This window comes from Piliocolobus tephrosceles, chromosome 14 (assembly GCF_002776525.5).
Source record: "Piliocolobus tephrosceles isolate RC106 chromosome 14, ASM277652v3, whole genome shotgun sequence".
Lineage (NCBI taxonomy): Eukaryota > Metazoa > Chordata > Mammalia > Primates > Cercopithecidae > Piliocolobus > Piliocolobus tephrosceles.
This window is the reverse complement of record NC_045447.1, coordinates 35,041,751-35,056,496: the sequence shown is the minus strand read 5'-3', so window position 1 is coordinate 35,056,496 and position 14,746 is coordinate 35,041,751. Positions and strand designations below refer to the sequence as shown.

The following is a 14,746-nucleotide window of genomic DNA, read 5'->3' as shown; positions in this document are numbered from 1 at the left end:
CCTAGCTTTGACAAAGATTTGAATTCTGTCAAGTCTCAGGCTACAAAATCAACATACGCCAATCAGTAGCACCAGTACACCAGTAACAGCCAAGCTGCAGATCAAATCAAGAAGCCAATCTCATTTAGCGAAAGAAAAAAAAATCCCTCAGAATGTATTTGTAGTAGTCCATTCTTGTGTTGCTATAAAGAAATACCCGAGACTGAGAAATGTATAAAGAAAGGAGGGTTGATTAGTTCTGCAGGCTATATAAGCATGGCACCAATACCTGCTCACCCTCTCATGAGGGTCTCAGGAAGCGTACAATCATGGCAGAAGTCAAAAGGGAAGCAAATGTATCACATGGTGAGAGTAGGACTGAGAGAGAGTGGGAGGGAATATGCCACACACCTAAACAACCAGATCTCTCAACAACTCATTCATTATCTCCGTATCAGCATCAAGCCAAGAGGGATCCACCCCCGTGACCCAAACACCTCCCACCAGGCCCCACATCCAGCATGGAGAATTTCAATTCACATGAGATTTGTTGGGGACATATATTCAAACCATATCAATACTTAAGCAAGGAGGGGAAAGATCTCTACAAGGAGGACTAGAAAACACTAATGAAATAAATCATAGATGATGCAGACGAATGGAAAAAACATCCCCTGCTCATGATTTGGAAGAATCAATATCTAAAATGACCATACTGCCCAACGCAATCTACAGATTCGGTGGAGTTTCAGTGAAAAAATGCCAATGTCATTTTTCCCAGATTTAAGAAAAAATAATCCTAAAATTCATATGGAACCAAAAAGAGCCTAAATAGTCAAAGCAATTGTAAGCAAAAAGAACAAATATGAAGGTGTCACTTTACCAGACTTCAAATTATACTACAAGGCTATAGTAACCAAAGGAATATGGTGCTGATATACAAGCAGACATATAGACCAATGAAACAGAATAGAGAACCCAGAAATAAAACCACATACCTACAATCAACTGATTTTCAATAAAGGCAGACAAAAACATTCACAGGGAAGAGGACACCTTATTCAATAAATGATGTTGGGAAAATTGGATAGCCACAGGCAGAAGAATGAAACTGGATCCCTAGAATAAAGACTCAAATGTAAGATCACATTCCATAAAATTTCTAGAAGAAAATCTTGGAAAAACGCTTCTGGACATTGGTGTCAGCAAAGAATTTATAACTGAGACTCAAAAGCAAATGCAGGAAAACCAAAAATAAATAAATGGGACTTAATTAAACTAAAAACTTCTACACAGCAAAAGAAATGATCAACAGAGTAAATAGACAGCATACAGAATGGGAGAAAATATTCACAAACTATACATTTGATGAAGGACAACATCCAGAATCCAAAAAGGAATTCCAACAAACCAGCAAGGAAAAAAAAAAAAAAAAAAAAAACCTATTAGAAAGTGGACAAATGACACTTTTCAAAAGAAGATATACAAATGCCCAAAAAAAAAATTTTTTAAGATGCTCAACATCACTAATCATCAGGGAAATGCAAATTAAAATTACAATGCGACACCACCTTATCCCAGACAGAATAGTCATTATTAAAAAGTCAAAAATAATAAATGTTGGCGTGGATATGGTGAGAAGGGAATGCGTATACACTATTGGTAGGAATGTAAGTAAGTAAGACCTCTATGACAAACAGTACGGAGATTTCTCAAATATCTAAAAGTAGATCTCCCATTCACTCTGGCAATCCCACTACTGGATATCTACCCAAAAGAAAAGACACGTACACTTGTATGTCTATCACAGCACAATTCACAACTGCAAAGATGTAAAATTAACCTAAATGCCCATCAGATGATGAATGGATAAAAAAATCTGGTGTGTGTAAACACACATAGAATTACATGGAAGTAGTATACCATGGAACACTATTCAGCCATTAAATAAAAGAATGAAATAATGTATTTTGCGGCAATCTGAATGGAACTAGAGGCCATTATCCTAAGTGAAGTAATTCAGGAATAGAAAACCAAATACTGCATGTTCTCAGTTATAAGTAGAAGCTAAGCTATGGGTTTGCAGGAACATACAAAATGGTATAATGGACAATGGAGACTCAGGAGTGGGTAGGATGGCAGGGGTTAGGGATGAAAAATTACATATTGTATACAAATTATATTTGGGTGACAGTTACACTAAAAGCTCAGACTTTGCCACTATAGAATTCATCCATATAACCAAAATGGCTTGTACCCCTAAATCTATTGAAAGAAAAATAAAAATTTTTTTTTAGAAAAAAGTACTTTCAAAACAAATAAAAGTACTATAGCTGGATTCTGCTGAGTACTTTGAAAAAGAATACTACAGAAACTAGACTACTTAACAATTATTTTTCTTTACATGAACTAGTTGAACACAACTGAAAGATTCTTAGAGTTAAAAGGAAACAAAAGTTTTTGGGAAAATATCATTTTCTTGAGTCAAGTATGAGATGAAACACAGAGGCAAAGTACAAGAGAGAGCTGAGAAGATGTGCAAAGGTAGAATGAGGTGGGAGGGTTCCAGAGCTTTCCCTGGCAATATTCTCTGAGTACTGGCCACACAAGCGGGCTATTTTAATTCTATTGTATCCCTATTTTCTTAAGAAGGAAACAAGAGACCCTGCTCAGTAATTGGGTCTTAATGTCTTCTCATCGCTGATACCAGGTGGGTCATAGTCCAATGAATACAAATTATAGATACTTATGTTGCAATATTCATTCAGTTGTTTCCAAACCACTCACTCACCAAAGACAATTCATTTGCTTTACAGGTTAACTTTATATTGAGACATATTTGCTTGCTCTATTCCATTTGGGGCTCTGAACAAGTTTCTTTAGAAAAAGAGAAAATAATAGAGAGCAAGAGCTGATAAGTTTTGGAAACAGATCCCAGATTTTTAATGATGCCAAGAAAAAGGGAAGGCATATAATTTGTAAAGTACCCACAGGGCCCTAAAACATGATTAGTCAAACACATAGAAAACATTTTCAGATCTTTTCTTAATTGTAACAGATGGTTGAGCAATAAATTTCTATTTCAGTCTAAAGGATGCTCTGTAAATATATCTGGCTGGAGCCCAGGCTGGCCAGGATAGTATTTCTGTTCAAAGAAGATCGTTTCTGTATTAATAAACTATTAGAATTGCTCCCACTAGCTGCCTGGGCGGAACTATTATTATTGAAATTGAAACTCTTAGTATAACAAAATTTCAAACCTAACAGGAACAAGGCTTCGATAGTCCTTTCATTTTACAGATAAAATAAACAAAGAAACAAAACTAAGGCCTACACAGGTAAAGCGGTTTTCCCCAAACCATCCAGCTAAATCATTACAGAGCTGGAACCCAAACTTGAAACACCTTACCATTACATGTATAATACCACCAGTAATAACGAGACTCAAAAAGATGAGAAAATAACTTGTCCAAAGTCACACACCTAGTTCATAACAAAATTCTGCATCCATTCAGACCTTCTCAGTTGAAATTCTGTAATTTCTGTACTATCCTCCAAATGACAGCTTGTGAAAGAATTCCCAGAATGTATTCGTTCCTATAGTGGAGATTAGGGGGCAGAGAAATATGCATTGACTCTGGAATTAAATAGACCTTAATTCTAATATCAATACTTTCCATTGCTAGCCATATGCACGTTGGCAACACACAAGTCTCATTAAGCATCAGAAGACAGGTTAATCATCTGTAAAACTGATACATTAACACCAACATCTTAAATTTGATATGAGTTTTAAATTAGAATAGATATAAAACACATAGCACAGTGTCTGGCACATTCCAAGCACTCAACAGATGTTAGTTGGGCTGGTTTTCCTCTATGTCAACATCAAAATACTCAGATTCTTTAGGATATATGTTGTCAGCATGTCATTCATTTGAAATGGGGAGAAGAAATCCTTCTACTCTGTGTAAACGACATTAGTCATCTGCTTACATCTTCAAGTCAGTGGTTGACGCTGGAACAGGAAGAAGTAGTAAAAAGGAAAGTAAAAAGAGTGTATCAAAAAAAAAGTTGAACCCACCAACAAGTGAATTAAAACACCAGAAAAGATTAATATGTAGGCTTTGAATTCTAATGACCTTTGTTTCAACCCATGTTAGTTGTCATTTATGACATGACGTGCCCCTAGGAAGTCTTCCAGACATCAACTATATCCAGAGTCTTCTAGCAGAAACTCTCACTTCACTCCCTCACTCTCCTCCCACCCACACATCCAGAAGAAATAGTGGTCTCATCCTCAAGACAAACATGAAGCCCTGTGGGCAAGGAAAAGAGGAATTAAAAAAAAAAAAAAAGACAAGTAGACTGAGTCCCCCTGACAGGAAGGATAGGTGAAGTTGGTCCTTAATATGGGTAACCCCAGGTTGGGGTGCCTTAAACTTGTCACTGCTGTGCATCAAGGAGCCAAATGGCCAAAAATCCTGACCCAGGGAGGTTGGCTTTGTTATTGCCATTTTATGGATGAGAAACGGAGCCTCTGATAAAGAGACGTATGTATGACAAAGTTAACACAGCTTCGTAAGTGACAGAATCAGTATTGATAGGACATTGCAAGAGAAGGGAGTCCAGAATGAATCATCACGGCAAGGGTTACAGAGAAAGGCACAGGAACCAAACGCAGAGCCCAGAGGGCTAAATGACCCAGAAACATTTACCCTGTAAGCTCAAATGACCCATTGCCAGGAGTAGGGCTTTCACTTCCTCCAAGCTGACAGAGCTGGTGAACCGGCATGATGAAAGTCAGCAGCACTGGCGAAGAGCAAGCTAAGGGAGTTCCAAACAGATGTTCCCTGTTGGGCATTTAGATTGTGGGCTTCTGCAGAAGCTATTCACTCCACCTGGAACACTCTTCTTAAAGTTATCTGACATATAAATAAAAATAGTTACCATATGGAGAGTTTTATCTTTGTTGCACTCAGGAAAAAATACTGATATTCTCCCAGTTAACAGGCACAGAGATCATCTGAGGATAACAGGTTGTATTACCAGAAACTCAGTACCTTAAAATAACCCAAATGTATTACCCTACAACTCTGGAAATTCAGAAGTTCAAAATGGTTCTTACGGGCTAAAATCAACATAGCTGCCGAGCTGCATCCCTGCATCCCTGGCTCTGGGGGAAAAAAATCTGTTTCTTTAACCTTTTCTAGTTTCTAGGGGCTGCCTGCATTCCTTGCCTCCATCTTCAAGGCACATCACACTAACCCTGTTTCTGTCATTACATCTCTTTCTGCCTTTGACTCTCTTGCCTCTCTATTACAAGGACCTTTGTGATTACCATGAACCCAGCTGGGTAATTCAGGGTGATCTCTCCATCTCAAATTCCTTAATTTAACGACAATTGCAAAAACGTTTCTACCATGTAAAGAAACATAGATTCACAGGTTCTAGGGAGTACGACATGGACATATTTGAGGGAACATTATTCTACCTACAAAACAGGTACATTGTTTATTTGAAGTTTTAAAAACTGAGTAAAACCTATCCCTCTGTATTGATCTATCATAGGCTCCTTCACCTAATATCCTATGTTGTAAATGTTAAAAACCACAGTGATTCCTCTCTCAATCCTTCCACACTCAAACTCTAAAACACCTCCAAATTTTCTCTATCCCATTTACATTCTTAATTCAGGCCCTTCTTACCTATTGCCTGGATTATTTCAAAGGCATCCAAACTCATCCTCATGCCAACGTTTTCTCCCTCTTCCAACGCATTTTGCAAAATGCTCCCAGAGTTATATCTTAACACACAATTGTTGAAAGAAGAACTTTAGACAAAAGAAATTTAACAAAGTTAACTTGAACATCCACAAATCAGAAAGCACCAACATGAGAGGATGTTATAGGCTCTGCTCCAGTAGTAACATGAGCAGCAAGCTTTATAGGCTGATCACAGTCTATAAAGAAATTACCTGATTGTAACCAGCTAGGCATTTCCTTTATTTTGGTATGATTCTATGGAAGGTCCCTAGTTATAGAATCAGTTATAGAATCAGTCAGCTAGTTGGCTGTTTATGATTGTCAGAAGTTAAGTTGTTCAAGAAATGTCTTCAAGTTAAGTTTCAGCTTGCTTACTTAAGAGCTCCCAGTACAGAGATAACCTCAGGCCAATAGCCTGGCCTCCTCATTTGCTTTGACACAATTATGTATCAGATTCTTGTTTAAAGCCTCTAATGGCTGCTCATCATCTAACAGGATACAGTCCACATAGCTCAGTTTGACAATCAAAATCCCTTCACAGTCTTATCCTCAAACTACTCTTAAAATTATCTTTCATGTATGTAACATCCCAGCCACATAGAACTTCTATTTTCAGAGGTCTGTGAGCATTTGAGAATGCCTTGACTTTATTCATTGTAAAGCAATACTCATTGTATTGCTGGATGCCCTTAATCTCTTTCTCTGCCTCCCGAGATTCAAGTCAGCCTTTTCATACCCCTCCGAAATACCAACAAAATTTTACCTGCCACTTCCTCCAAAAATATTTTCTCAAAATGCTGTACCCAGCCACATTAGTAAACCCCATGTATGTTTACAACAATTCCTCATTCTTTTTATTATAACATTTACATTTTTAAGTTACTAGTTATTTTTATCATTGAATGCCTTTTCTCAAACCAAGAGTTTATTGAAGGCAGGGGCTGAGGCTTTTTTTTTTTTTTTTTCTGATCCAGCATTCAATATAAGCCTAGTTCATAGTAGCTATTCAATAACTCTTTTTGTTCTGAGCAAAACTGAGACTCAGATTGGTTCTTTACAGAATAGTAGATCAGTGACAGCCTGGGGAATCAGTTTATTAATAAACATTTTTAATTTTACTTTGGATGGAAAAAAGAAAGAAAGAACAGTTTCTTTTACCGTTTTTTTTTTCTTTCTTTCTTTTTTTTTTTTTTTTTTTTTTGCACTGATATCTGGAAAGATAAGACAGAGAAATGGAAGATAAGATTTGCCTGCCCTGACCCAGTCTAAAAAGTAGAAGTAACATACACAGAAAGACCAACAACAGGGGGAAACTAAAGGGATCATCATAAAAATCTTGTAAGACTTAGGGAAAGAAGTGCTAATTCAGAGGTCCTCATGGCAGAATTTTACAGAGGTAAGTACAAAGTAACCATCCTATGCTACCATAGTTTCAGAGGGTTGAGAGTGATGACCCATGGAGAATCTCTGTTCTCACCAAGTACAGGGGAGATAAAGGCACCCAGCAGTCTCCTTCTTACAGAAAGTCTGGTAGCCATAGCAGGTGCAGAGTTTCTCCCTAAAGCATATTTTGGGCATCAAATACACTTTAGCAAAGTGTTGCTAGCACTTTAGCAAAATATTGGAGCAGAGAAACATAAATGAATTTATGCAAACTCATATAAACCTTCTCTTGGGGATTCCCAGAAATAATTGTGAAAACTCCAGAAGCATTAAGCAAGCTGAGGTTTTGCAATCATGCAAATTAGAAGTAAGAGTCACGAGAAGTTGAGTGTTAACGTTCATGTAACCTCATATTTATTCAAAGCTGGTGAGGCCTGAGATCATTCAGGTTAAATAAAAGATTGAATAAATGAATGAATGATATGTATGATGGAATGGAGATTGGAAATTTTACCAAAATCCAGGGTTTTTTTTCAGTGTTCAGGTCTGTGCTTAGTAGAAAACTGTAAATTCATTTTATTGAAGGTGTGTTTCCAATAGGAGTTAATTATTTTAAAAGCTTAATTAAGTGGTTGGCACATGTCCTAGTTTCACTCTTGAGTCTATCATCCTGAACCTATAATGAACTGCAAGCTTTTTAACACTACACAGTTGTCCCTACTCAGATCTGCAGTTTTTCTCCTCTGCTTCAGTTTCCTGTGATCAGCCAAGATCCAAAAATAGGTGCATGCAGTACAATATTTTGAGAGAAAATGACAGTATACATTCATATAGCCTTTATTACAGTATTATAATGGAGTTCTATTTTATTATTAGTTGTTACTCTATTACCATGTATAATTTATAAATTAAGCTTCATCATAGGTATACATGTAGAAGGAAAAACAGAGTCCACACAGACATACCTTGGAGATATTCTGTGTTTTGTTCCAGACCACCACAATAGAGTGAATATTACAGTAAAGCAAGTCACACAAATTTTTTGGTGTCCTAGTGTATAAAAAAGTAATGTTTACACTATACTATAGTCAATCAAGTGAAATGCAAATCAAAACCACAACATGATACCACCTGCAAGAATGGCCATACTCCTGCAAGAATGGCCATAACAAAAAAATGATAGATGTTGGCATGGATGTGGTGAAAAGGGAACACTTTTACACCACAGGTAGGCATGCAAACTAGTACAACCACTAGGGAGAACAGTATGGTGATTCCTTAAAGAACTAAAAGTAGATCTAGCATTTGATCCAGCAATCCCCCTACTGGGTATCTACCCAGAGGAAAATAAGTCATTATATGAAAAAGACACTTGCACATGCTTGCTCATAGTGGCACAATTCACAAATGCAAAAATATAGAACCAGTCCAAATGCCCATCAATCAGCAAGTGGATAAAGGAAACACACACACACACACACACACACACACACACACACACACATTTGGGAATAACACCCACACAAAGGAATGAAATAATGACATTTTCAGCAACCTGGATGGAATTGGAGACCATTATTCAAAGAGATAATTCAGGAATGGAAAACCAAACATCATATGTTCTCACTTATAAGTGGAAGCTAAGCTATGAAGATGCAGAGGCATAAGAATGATACAATGGACTTTAGCGACTCAGGGGAAAGGGTGTGGGATGGGTGAGGGATAAAAACCTACACATTGGGTACAGCGTACACTACTTGGGTGATAGGTGCACCAAAATCTCAGAAGTCACCACTAAATAACTTATCCATGTAACCAAACATCACCTGTACCCCCAAAATTATTGAAATAAAAATACTTTTTTAAAAGTGTACAATAGCATTATGTCTAAATACAATGTACATATCTTAAAATATTACATTGCTAGAAAATGCTGATGATTATCTGAGTCTTCAGTGAATCCTAATCTTCTGCTAGTGGAGAGTCTTGCCCCAACATTAATGATTTCTGACTGATCAGGTCAGAAATTGCAGAAGATTGGGGTGGCTGTAGCAATTTCTCTTTCCTTCCTTCCTTCCTTCCCAGAAGTCATTACAAATTGTATCTCTTTTTTGTTTTGCTTTGGGGCTGTGGCAATTTCTTACAATAAGACCACAATGAAGTTTGCCACGTTGACTGACTTTTCCTTTCACAAAAGAGTTCTCTGTCACGTATGATGCTGTTTGATAATATTTTACCCAACAGTAGAACTTCTTTCAAAATTGGAGTCAATCCTCTTAATGTCTGCTGCTGCTTTATCAACTAAGTTTATAAAATATTCTAAATTATTTGTTGTCATTTCAACAATATTCACAGCATCTTCACCAAGAGTAGATCCCATCTCAAGGAACCATTTTCTTTGCTCATCCATAAGGAACAATTCCCCATCCATTCAAGTTGTATTATAAGATTGCAGCAATTCAGTCACATCTTCAGACTCCACTTCTAGCTCTAGTTCTTTTGTTATTTATTTCTACCATATCTGTAGTTACTTCCTCTACTGAAGTCTTGAACTGCTCAAAGCAGTTCAAGGTTGGAATTAACTTCTTCAAAACTCCTGTTAGTGTTGATATTTTGACCTCTTTCCATGAATCACAGATGTTCTTAATGACATCTAGAATGCTATAATTCTTTCCAGAAGGTTTTCAGCTTACTTTTCCCAGATCCATCAGAAGAATCATAACCTGTGGCAGGTATTGCCTTACCAAATGTATTTCTTATGTAAGATTTGAAAGTGAGAATTAATCCTTGATCCATAGGCTACAGAATGGATGTTGTTAGCAGGCATAAAAACAACATTAATCTCCACGTACATCTCCATCAGAGCTCTTGGGTGACTGGATGCATTGCCAATGAACAGTAATATTTCGAAAGGAATTTTTTTGAGCAGTAGGTCTCAACAGTGGGTTTAAAATATCCATGCTGTAAACAGATGTGCTGTCATTCATTCCTTGTTGTTCCATTTATAGAGCACAGGCAGAGTAGATTTAGCATAATTCTTGAGTCCTTTGATTTTCAGAATGGTCAGTGAACATTAGCTTCAACTTAAAATCACCATCTTCATTAACCCTAACAAGAAAATCAGTCTGCCCTTTGTCCTTTGAAGATAGGCATTGGCTTCTTTCTAGTCTAGATGGCATCGTCTTCTGATATAAGGCTGTTTCATGTACATTGAAAATCTATTGTTTAGCACAGCCACCTTTATCAATTATATTAGCTAGAGCTTCTGGATAGCTTGCTGCAGCTTCTGCATTAGCACTTGTTTCTTCACCTTGCACTCTAATGTTATGAGACAGCTTCTTTCTTCGAACCTCATAAACCAACCTCTGTTAGCTTCAGACTTTTTTATGCAGCTTTCTCACTTCTTCCAGTCTTCATAGAATTGAAGAGAGTTAGGGTCTTTCTCTAGATTAGGCTTTGATTTAAGGGAATGTTGTGGCTGGTTTGATCTTCTATCTAGACCATTAAAACTCTGTATCAGCAATATGTCTGTTTCCCTTTCATTTCAGCAGCTAATGCAGCTGGTGACTTTTAGTGCAACTGGAGTAGCACTTTTAAGTTCCTTCAAGAAGTTTTCCATTGCATTCACAACTTGGCTAACTGTTTGGTTCAAGAGGTTTAGCTTTTGGCCAATCTCAGCTTTCAACATGCCATCCTCACTAAGCTTAATCGTTTCTAGCTTTTGATTTAAAGTGAGAGAGATACAGCTCTTCCTTCCATTTGAACACTTAGAGGTCATTATAGGGTTATTAATTGTCCTAATTTCAATATTGTTGTATCTCATGAAAGAGATGCCTAAGGAGAGGCAGGAAGACAGGACAATATGTGGTTGGTGAAGTAGTCAGAACACACGCAACATTTATGGATTAAGTTTGCCATGTTATATGCGTGTAGTTTGTGGTACACCAGATAATTACAATAGTAACATCAACAAATTAGCAAATATCACCGTAACAGATATAACAATGAAACAGTTTGAAATGCTGTGAGAATTACCAAAATGTGACACAGACATGAAGTAAGCACATGCTGTTGGAAAAATAACCCTGATAGACGTGGTTGATGCAGGATTGCCACAAATCTTCCATTGTTAAAAATAAATTGCAAAATCTGTGAAGTGTTATAAAATGAGGTATGCCTGTATAAGGTTTGGTACTATCTGTGATTGTAGGCATCCACTATGGGTCTTGGAACAAGTCCCCTGCGATAAGGGTGGACTGCTATGCATCAGTTTCTTTGTCCATAGAACAGAACTCCAATTTATCCACTACACAGTTTAAAGGAAAGCTAGATATGTAAAATATTGTTTCTAAGGAATGAAATACGCTGAATCAAATAAAGCATAATGATCTATTTAACCTTGCTCTTAACTGAGGGGAAAAAACAACAGTATACAAAGTTAAAAAAAAAATGGAACAGTAATATAGTTTATCTTGTCTGTTGTTTAACTGCCTATGAGATGCTAAGTTGAAATATTGTCTAACATTTTGCCAGTAGGGGAAAAAAAATAACAGCAGATGGGCCAAGCAGAAGGCAGTGCCAAATCATTTTGAATTCTTTTCCGTGTAGTTTTTTTTTCCAGTTTCATTACAAATATGACTGAGATTGATAATCCTACATCAGAAAACATATATCAGATATTCTTATAATTGTATTACACATGTGTTTCTTTTAGGACCAATATAAGCTTGCTTCTATAAGCAAGCTACTATAATTAAAGTTGTTTCTAGACGGCATCCTTGAGGAGTGAAAAAATTATCTAAGAATAGTAAAAATGAAGAGACTACTAACAGGAAACTGCATACACGATTGCCACTGGCCTGTTTTTGATGTTAACTGATTTTACCCATGAAGATGCTTATTAGTTGTCATGCACTCACTCTGATCTTGTTCAATTTGTCATCAGGAGCTAAGTGGTATAACGGCAAAGGCAACAGATGTTGAGAATGACAAGCCAAATTACTCGAAACTCCGCCAATAATTTCCCCTCAAAAGTAAATGGTATGACTTTCTAATCTCCTGAATTCATTTCCTTCATAAGCAGTCTATGGGTTTCCATCTGTTTCCTGGACACAGATAACCTTACTTCCTGCCACACATGATAAGTCTACTCATCAGAGTTCAACCAGTACTCTTTTGTCATTGCAAATCACTTCTTCCAACTGCAACATTCTCAATCAGGACTGCAATTGAAAGACTGATAATGGTCCCACAGGAAATGTCCATCGTTTGGCAGGCCCACTTTGAATCCAAAACTTTTGAATTGTGCACTGTCCAGCATATTTTAAAAGTGTTTTCATAATTAAAGTATGCTTATACAATGTCTTCCTTCAACTTTTATATTGAGATACACTACTTTATTAGAAATGAAAATTGGTTTATTCAAATAATAACATACTGGATTACTATTTCTAAAATATACATTAACTCATATTGATTGCAACAATGCTGCGATTATTATTCTCTATTTACAGAAGAGGAAATCAAGATCTGGAAAGTTTATTTTTAAAATCTTATTGAGAATTTTCTGGGTGTTAGACAAGAAAGGCATGAAAGATATAGCTATGATAAAATCAACAAGGATTCTGTGCTCATGGGTCTTAAATCCAGTAAAGGAAACAGGAGTTAAATATGTTATACTACTAACTATAACAAATGCTATGAAGAAAAGGGTACAATCATAAATTATAACAGTATGGTATAATTTAGATTGTAAGGTGAGGAAAGCCTTCTCTGAGGAAGGGATTTTGAAGCTGAAATCACAAGGATGTTTGGGAGTTAACTGGGCAAAAAGTGAAAGAAAGAAGGCTAGGCATCATTTAGAAAGGTTTTTGGTGGGAGAGAGGCTAACCCATTCCAATAATGGATGAAGAGGGGAAAGTGACATTAGGCAAACCTAGGCAGGAAAACAGGGAACATATATGAGGTCATGTAAAGTACTATCGGACTTGCTCAATGTCACACAAATAGAAAGTGGCCTTGCTGAGACTAGAAGTTCTTAAATTCTATTCTTCTGCTTTTACCACTCTGCTACTACATTGTCTTTTTACAAATAAGTGAACAAAGATACTCTCCTATTTTGAATTCATATTTTCAGATGATGACCTTTAAAAAACAACAATACAGTAGTGATTTTTCAAAATTGATTATTGGCTAAATCAGTATCTTAATAGTGGGTTGTTTATATTCATTACAGTAATTAGAATTTTAGCTATACTAAGATTTATTGAAGAGACACGGAGAGTGGCCCGCTCCCCCAGGGCCTGGGGCCTTCGGCCATGGGCTGGCCGGTGAGCTGGGGGGCACCAGGACAGGCCGCGCCCTCTGCCCTGCAGACACCTGAGGCCTCCCCTGTGGCTGCCTACCGGCCCGACCCAGGACCCAGACCCTGAAGCCACGGCGAACCTCTCTTCCCTACCCCACCTCGATAACTGACGGGGGTGGCGGCCTGGCACCCGCCGCATGGCCTCCCAGTCCAAGTGTGCCGGGCCCGCCAAGCTGCCGGGACACAGCGCCCTTGGGTGGCGGCGGGAGTGGCGGATCTGGAAGCACAAGCACGGCGGCCGCCCAAACGCCGGGCGGTGGAAGCCATTAGGGCGTGGAAGAACCAGAAGGCGGCCAAGGCGGCCTGGGGTCGGCCTGGGGTCGCAGGCAGGCTCGGCTGCCTCTTCAGGCCACGGAGCCGCGTAGATCCGGATCCCCGGCGACTGCTCTGTCCCCATTGGGCGAGGCCTACCTAGACAAAGGCCTTAACTACGGACAAAGGCCTGAACTATGGACAAAGGCCTTAAAGGGCCTGGGAGGTGAGCGAAGTCCGGAACAACGGGTGGAAGGTTAGGGGCCACGGGGCAGCTGGTCTTCCTTCTGCCAGATCTTGCAGTTGGAAGGGAGGAATGGTAGAATGACAGGTCACGTTTGGCCCGTTGGAAATGCCCACCACCCTTTGGGAAGATTTACTGGCCATTTATGGAAGGCCTGTGTATATAATATGAAAAACCTGCTCTCAACTCCACCCCAGCCTTTTAATAGAAAACATTTGTCACATCTAGCCCTTCTAGATGGAAAGAGGTTCCTGACATATCATAAAGTAGAGTTAGAAAATCACACATCTTGTAAATTCTCATTTGTTTAAAGGAAGTCATAGAAAATAAATGTCTTCTGGAGATGACTTTTGGAAATGGAGTTGTTAGGCGGCCTCTGGAAACGGTACATCCATGTTTGTTCAGTGGATTAGATGACATGGAGCTGGAGGACCTGAGAAGGAACAGAAGGTTCTATGCCAGCCCGGTCATAGTTAGAAGACATTTTCATATTCTATCCATTGTTTTGTATGCATTTTATTCCTCACTACTGTATATATAGTTGACAATGCTAAGCTTTTTTGAAATGTCTGTTTTTTTAAGATGTTCTGAAGTGCCTGATATATGTTAAAATTAGAGGTAATAAAATCACATTTTGTAAATATCTTTTTGTTACAATTCATGGAAAATGTTGTTTTGGTGGCGAATGGCCAAATCACCTGTTGAGTAATACTCATTGTGTTTGTGCACTGGTACAGGGGAGGAGCAAAGAGGGGGAAC

The 14,746-nt window shown here is 38.1% G+C and overlaps 2 long non-coding RNA genes across 2 annotated transcripts; one reads left to right on the top strand and one right to left on the bottom strand.

The window, feature by feature from the left end:
• Positions 1-3,042: 3,042 nt before the first annotated feature.
• On the bottom strand, positions 3,043-5,823 carry LOC111534905. Its single transcript, XR_002729246.2, has 3 exons — positions 5,688-5,823; positions 4,698-4,904; positions 3,043-3,997 (listed from the first exon to the last, which is right to left on the bottom strand). It is a non-coding gene; the product is annotated as an uncharacterized LOC111534905 (long non-coding RNA).
• An 8,011-nt stretch (positions 5,824-13,834) lies between these two features.
• Positions 13,835-14,594, top strand: LOC111535297. The gene is made up of 2 exons (XR_002729379.3): positions 13,835-13,969; positions 14,301-14,594. It is a non-coding gene; the product is annotated as an uncharacterized LOC111535297 (long non-coding RNA).
• Positions 14,595-14,746: the final 152 nt, after the last annotated feature.